This window comes from Nothobranchius furzeri, chromosome 12 (genome assembly GCF_043380555.1).
Source record: "Nothobranchius furzeri strain GRZ-AD chromosome 12, NfurGRZ-RIMD1, whole genome shotgun sequence".
Classification (NCBI taxonomy): Eukaryota; Metazoa; Chordata; class Actinopteri; order Cyprinodontiformes; family Nothobranchiidae; genus Nothobranchius; species Nothobranchius furzeri.
Window position 1 is genome coordinate 91,115 of NC_091752.1, and position 7,957 is coordinate 99,071.

At 43.7% G+C, this 7,957-nt stretch overlaps 1 non-coding gene across 1 annotated transcript; it reads left to right on the plus strand.

The window, feature by feature from the left end:
• The first annotated feature begins 6,902 nt into the window (after positions 1-6,902).
• On the plus strand, positions 6,903-7,056 carry LOC129162274 (5.8S ribosomal RNA). The gene has a single exon (XR_008562289.1). It is a non-coding gene; the product is annotated as a 5.8S ribosomal RNA (ribosomal RNA).
• Positions 7,057-7,957: the final 901 nt, after the last annotated feature.

Sequence of the window (7,957 nt, forward strand, 5' to 3'; positions counted from 1 at the left end):
CCTAATTTTCAGTTATTTCAAAATGCTATAACAGTGATTTCAAAATGCTCTAAAATGGAAAATTGCTGTTTCCACAGGTTAATTCCACTTTAGATCTACAGTATACAACCCCAAAGTGATACCATATCAATATCAAGTCATTCTGATGTTGCTTTCCAAAATAAAGGCCTTTTTAAATTGTCCACAATTCACCTAATTTTCAGTGATTTCAAAATGCTCTAAAATGGAAAAGTGCTATTTCCACAGGGTAATTCCAATTTAGATCTGCAGTACACTACCCCACAGTGATACCATATCAATATCAAGTCATTATGATGTTGCTTTCCAAAATAAAGGCATTTTTAAATTGTCCACAATTGACCTAATTTTCAGTAATTTCAAAATGCTATAACAGTGATTTCAAAAAGCTCTAAAATGGAAAATTGCTGTTACCACAGGGTAATTCCAATTTAGATCTGCAGTACACAACCCCACAGTGATACCATATCAATATCAAGTCATTCTGATGTTGCCTTCCCAAATAAAAGCCTTTTTAAATTGTCCACATTTGACCTAATTTTCAGTGATTTCAAAATGCTATAACAGTGATTTCAAAATGCTCTAAAATGGAAAAGTGCTATTTCCACAGGGTAATTCCAATTTATATCTGCAGTACACAACCCCACAGTGATACCATATCAATATCAAGTCATTCTGATGTTGCTTTCCAAAAATAAAGGCATTTTTAAATGTCCACAACTGACCTAATTTTCAGTGATTTCAAAATGCTATAACAGTAATTTCAAAATGCTTTGAAATGGAAAAGTGCTGTTTCCAAAGGGTAATTCCACTTTAGAACTACAGTATACAACCCCACAGTGATACCATATCAATATCAAGTCATTCTGATGTTGCCTTCCAAAATAAATGCCTTTTTAAATTGTCCACAATTCACCTAATTTTCAGTGATTTCAAAATGCTCTAAAATGGAAAAGTGCTATTTCCACAGGGTAATTCCAATTTAGATCTGCAGTACACAACCCCACAGTGATACCATATCAATATCAAGTCATTCTGATGTTGCTTTCCTAAATAAAGGCATTTTTAAAATGTCCACAACTGACCTAATTTTCAGTGAGTTCAAAATGCTCTAAAATGGAAAATTGCTGTTGCCACAGGGTCATTCCACTTTAGATCTACAGTATACAACCCTACAGTGATACCATATCAATATCAAGTCATTCTGATGTTGCTTTCCAAAATAAAGGCCTTTTTAAATTGTCCACAATTGACCAAATTTTCAGTGATTTCAAAATGCTCTAAAATGGAAAAGTGCTATTTCCACAGGGTAATTCCAATTTAGATCTGCAGTACACAACCCCACAGTGATACCATATCAATATCAAGTAATTCTGATGTTGATTTCCAAAATAAAGGCATTTTTAAATTGTCCACAACTGACCCAATTTTCATTGACTTCAAAATGCTATAACAGTGATTTCAAAATGCTCTAAAATGGAAAAATGCTGTTTCCACAGGTTAATTCCGCTTTAGATCTACAGTATACAACCCCACAGTGATACCACATCAATATCAAGTCATTCTGAGCAACCTTTAACGATTTCAAATGTCGTATATTGGCAATTTAAAAAGGCCTTTATTTTTGAAAGCACCATCAGAATGACTTGAAATTGATGTGGTATCACTGCAGGGTTGTATACTGTTGATCTAAAGTGGAATGACCCAGTGGAAACAGCAATTTCCAATTTTAGAGCATTTTGAAATTTTTTATTTAATTTTTAAATTTTTTTGAATTGCCCATGTATGACCAAACTTTCAGTGATTTCAAAATGCTCTAATATAGAAAATTGCTGTTTCCACTGGGTCATTCCACTTTAGATCAACAGTATACAACCCCATAGTGATACCATGTCAATATGAAATCATTCTGATGGTGCTTTCCAAAATAAAGGCCTTTTTAAATTGCCCATATACTGCCAAACTTTCAGTGATTTCAAAATGCTCTAAAATAGAAAATTGCTGTTTCCACTGGGTCATTCCACTTAAGATCAACAGTATACAACACCACAGTGATACCATGTCAATATGAAATCATTCTGATGGTGGTTTCCAAAATAAAGGCCTTTTTAAATTGCCCATATACAAACAAACTTTCAGTGATTTCAAAATGCCCTAAAATGGAAAATTGCTGTTTCCACTGGGTCATTCCACTTTATATTAACAGTATACAACCCCACAGTGATACCATTTAAATATATAGTTATTCTGATGGTGCTTTGCAAAATAAAGGCCTTTTTAAATGGTCCACAATTGACCTACCTTTAACAATTTCAAATGTCATATATTGGCAATTTAAAAAGGCCTTTATCTTTGAAAGCACCATCAGAATGACTTGAAATTGATGTGGTATCACTGCAGGGTTGTATACTGTTGATCTAAAGTGGAATGACCCAGTGGAAACAGCAATTTCCAATTTTAGAGCATTTTGAATTTTTTAATTTAATTTTAAAATTTTTTTGAATTGCCCATGTACGACCAATTTTTCAGTGATTTCAAAATGCTCTAAAATAGAAAATTGCTGTTTCCACTGGGTCACTCCACTTTAGATCAACAGTATACACCCCCACAGTGATACCATGTCAATATGAAATCATTCTGATGGTGCTTTCCAAAATAAAGGCCTTTTTAAATTGCCCATATATGACCAAACTTTCAGTGATTTCAAAATGCTCTGATATAGAAAATTGCTGTTTCCACTGGGTCATTCCACTTAAGATCAACAGTATACAACACCACAGTGATACCATGTCAATATGAAATCATTCTGATGGTGGTTTGCAAAATAAAGGCCTTTTTAAATTGCCCATATACAAACAAACTTTCAGTGATTTCAAAATGCCCTAAAATGGAAAATTGCTGTTTCCACTGGGTCATTCCACTTTATATTAACAGTATACAACCCCACAGTGATACCATTTAAATATATAGTTATTCTGATGGTGCTTTGCAAAATAAAGGCCTTTTTAAATGGTCCACAATTGACCTACCTTTAACAATTTCAAATGTCATATATTGGCAATTTAAAAATTCCTTTATCTTTGAAAGCACCATCAGAATGACTTGAAATTGATGTGGTATCACTGCAGGGTTGTATACTGTTGATCTAAAGTGGAATGACCCAGTGGAAACAGCAATTTCCAATTTTAGAGCATTTTGAATTTTTTAATTTAATTTTAAAATTTTTTTGAATTGCCCATGTACGACCAAACTTTCAGTGATTTCAAAATGCTCTAAAATAGAAAATTGCTGTTTCCACTGGGTCATTCCACTTTAGATCAACAGTATACAACCCCACAATGATACCATATCAATATATAGTCATTCTGATGGTGATTTACAAAATAAAGGCCTTTTAAAATGTTCCACCATTGACCTACCTTTAACGATTTCACATGTCGTATATTGGCAATTTAAAAGGCCTTTATTTTTGAAAGCACCATCAGAATGACTTGAAATTTATGTGGTATCACTGCAGGGTTGTATACTGTTGATCTAAAGTGGAATGACCCAGTGGAAACAGCAATTTCCAATTTTAGAGCATTTTGAATTTTATTATTTAATTTTTACATTTTTTTGAATTGCCCATGTACGACCAAACTTTCAGTGATTTCAAAATGCTCTAATATAGAAAATTGCTGTTTCCACTGGGTCATTCCACTTTAGATCAACAGTATACAACCCCACAGTGATACCATGTCAATATGAAATCATTCTGTGAAGATCTTAGGTGTGTTCTTGCTGTGTCTTTCTAATCAGAACATTATATCACCGAGCAAACATAATAACAGAAGAAAGAGATCGTAAACAAGAGGACAAACACATACAATACGCTTTAAAGACCTGCGCATACCCGACATGGGCGATAAACAAAGGAAAACAACAAACAAGAATAGAAAGCAAAGAACAACCCAAAAAAAGAACCAGAAACCCAGAAAGACAAGAACCAAAACCAGTGATAACCCTACCATACATCAGAGGCATAACGGAAAAAATTAGAGCAACAATGAAAAAACACAACATAAACACACCAACAAAGCCATACACAACAGTTAGAAACAAACTAGTACACCCAAAAGACAAAATATCAGCTGGACAAAAATGTGGAGTCATCTACGAAATCCCATGCAAAATATGCAATAAAACATACATAGGAGAAACCGGACGCCAACTCAACACACGGACAATAGAACACAGAAAGGAGTGCGAGAAAGAGGCAAATCGTAAACACACAAGAGCAGCAAAAGAAGAAGCAGAAAGTACAATAAAAAAGTCAGCCGTAACAGATCATTGCTTAAGAGAAAACCATATATTGGACTGGGACAACACACGGATCATAACCACCGAACAACAAAAATACAAAAGATGGATCAAGGAAGCAATAGAGATAAGGAGACGTGGATGTGGGACCATGAACAGGGACGACGGAGTTTACACGCTGGACCACGCATGGGACTGCATCGTCGGAGAGGGGAGAGCGGGCAGTAGAGGGCGACAACGTCCTCTGCTGCCCGCAGATAAACGGAGAAGGAAGTGACGCGCCACCATCAGCGTCAGCCTGAAGAAGCCAGCAGCTGTCGGCGAAACTGTAGCTACAAACAGGTAAACAAAACTGTTTGTGTTTAAAAAAGAACGAAAGAATGAAATCATTCTGATGGTGCTTTCCAAAATAAAGGCCTTTTTAAATTGCCCATATACGACCAAACTTTCAGTGATTTCAAAATGCTCTAAAATGGAAAATTGCTGTTTCCACTGGGTCATTCCACTTTAGATCAACAGTATACAACCCCTCAGTGATACCATATCCATATCAAGTCATTCTGATGGTGCTTTCCAAAATAAAGAACTTTTTAAATTGCCCATATACGACCAAACTTTCAGTGATTTCAAAATGCTCTAAAATGGAAACTTGCTGTTTACACTGGGTCATTCCACTTTAGATCAACAGTATACAACCCCACAGTGATACCATGTCAATATGAAATCATTCTGATGGTGCTTTCCAAAATAAAGGCCTTTTTAAATTGCCCATTTACGACCAAACTTTCAGTGATTTCAAAAAGCTCTAAAATGGAAAATTGCTGTTTCCACTGAGTCATTCCACTTTAGATCAACAGTATGCAACCCCTCAGTGATACCCTATCCATATCAAATCATTGTGATGGTGCTTTCCAAAATAAAGGCCTTTTTAAATTGCCCATATACGACCAAACTTTCAGTGATTTCAAAATGCCCTAAAATGGAAAATTGCTGTTTCCACTGGGTCATTCCGCTTTAGATCAACAGTATACAACCCCACAGTGATACCATATCAATATATGGTTATTATGATGGTGCTTTTCAAAATAAAGGCCTTTTTAAATGGTCCACAATTGACCTACCTTTAACAATTTCAAATGTCGTATATTGGCAATTTAAAAAGGCCTTTATTTTTGAAAGCACCATCAGAATGACTTGAAATTGATGTGGTATCACTGCAGGGTTGTATACTGTTGATCTAAAGTGGAATGACCCAGTGGAAACAGCAATTTCCAATTTTAGAGCATTTTGAATTTTTTAATTTAATTAAAAAATTTTTTTGAATTGCCCATGTACGACCAAACTTTCAGTGATTTCAAAATGCTCTAATATAGAAAACTGCTATTTCCACCGTCGCTACTACCGATTGGATGGTTTAGTGAGGTCCTCGGATCGGCCCCGCCGGGGTCGGCCACGGCCCTGGCGGAGCGCCGAGAAGACAATCAAACTTGACTATCTAGAGGAAGTAAAAGTCGTAACAAGGTTTCCGTAGGTGAACCTGCAGAAGGATCAATACCGGTTTTGTCCCAAGTCTGGTGGCCGCAAAACGCTCCAAGCCCCGGAAGGACGAGCTGGTGGAGGGGCGTCGGAGCGGCGGGCCAACCCCACCGGCGACGGTGCGCGTCCGGGAGAGAGGGACCAGGAGCTGTCACAGCCTCCCCTCTCTCCCGAGGCGACTCTGCGTGTCGGTGAGGACCTGGTACCCGTCGCTGCGCTCCGCCCCTCCACCTATCACCACCTGCCCTCCCGAGGCTCCAAGGGCGGCAGGGTGCCGCCGGGCCTCCGCCGTGCCCCCTACGCCCTCGACCTGCTCGGCCTTTGGGCCGGGGAGGCTGGGATGCGGGACACAACAGCGCGGTCGTCCCGACTCCCCTGCCGTCATCCGAAAGCACCGGAGGCACGCCAAGCCGACCCAACTCCGTAAGCCCGTAGCTCGCCAAACTCCCGATACCCTGTGCGCCCCGTGGGTCCGAAACTTTCCCGCACCTATATAGCAACCCCCACCCTAGACAGGGGGGGTCGTGGTGACAGGGCTGTGGACGGCCGGCGGGACCGGGGTTACGGGGGGGAAGGGAGTTGCGGGACACGGAGATGCCTGGCGTGTGCTCCGAGCGAAACTCCGTGCGCCCATAGCTCGCTGCCCCCCGTTACCCTGCGCGCCCCGTCGGTCCGAAACTGCCCCGCGCCTATACAGCGACCCCCACCCTAGACAGGGGGGGTCGTGGCGACTGGGCTGTGGACGTCCGGCGGGACCGGGGCTTCGGGGGACGGAGGTGCGGGACGCGGAAGAGGCCCGGTGCGCTCCTTCGACGCCCTAGGACCCTTGAACCTCGTAGTCCGGGCCCGGCTTCCCCGCCGACAGGTGCGTTCCCTTCCCCCGGCTCTCTCTCCTTTCCTCCGTCAGCGCGACGTCCCGTCGGGGCTCGCCGTGTGCCGCTCGGGTACCCCGCAAGGGGTTCAAAGCCTCCCCGGAGCGCCCGGGCGGTCTACTCTGTAAATCCCAGGTTCTCTGATCCAGTCAACCCACAAACCAAAAAAAACTGGACAACTCTTAGCGGTGGATCACTCGGCTCGTGCGTCAATGAAGAACGCAGCTAGCTGCGAGAACTAATGTGAATTGCAGGACACACTGATCATCGACACTTCGAACGCACCTTGCGGCCCCGGGTTCCTCCCGGGGCTACGCCTGTCTGAGGGTTGCTTTCCAAAACAATCGCAAGCCTCGGTCGACTCACGTCGACCCGGGCCTTCGTCCCCCTAAGTGCAGACTACGGGATGCCCGTCGCGACGGACCCACCTCGGGCCCGGCGCTGCCGCCGTCCTCCGGTTCTCCCGACACAGCCGTCGTCCCTCCTCCGTTTCCCCACCTCCAATGATCCTCCGCGGGCGCCGGTGGACCGGGGGTGCGGAGGGGGCGGCTGTCTCCGCCTAGCCCCAAACGGTTGCGGGCGCGGCTGCCGGTGCGGACACTCCCTCAAGAGGTCTCGTCTGAGCTGCCCGCGTCCGTGCCGCACTCCCAGGGGCTCATACAGTGGAGGCGGACGCTTCCAGCGGGGGACGGCAATAGGGAGGCTCGGCCCGGACGACGTGCTGGCGTCGGACCCGAGCTCGGACGTCTGCCGCGGCGGGGTACCCGCCCTGAACGGAGCCAGCGAGCCTCCACCACCCCCCCTCTCCTCGGAGTGTGGGGGGCGCGGAGCCACACCCTTGCCATCCCATCGGCCCCCGCCGACACCCACCACCGGTGGGAAGACGGGGGGGACGTTGGGGGGCAGCAGCATCCGACTACGACGTCAGATCAGACGAGACAACCCGCTGAATTGAAGCATATTACTAAGCGGAGGAAAAGAAACTAACAAGGATTCTCTCAGTAGCGGCGAGCGAAGAGGGAAGAGCCCAGCGCCGAATTCCCGTCCGACTGGCAGGCGTGAGAAATGTGGCGTACAGAAGACCGCCTGCCCGGTGTCGCTCGGTACCTTAAGGGAAAGTTGAAAAGAACTTTGAAGAGAGAGTTCAAGAGGGCGTGAAACCGTTAAGAGGTAAACGGGTGGGGTCCGCCCAGTCCGCCCGGGGGATTCAACTCGGCAGTTCAGGGACGGCC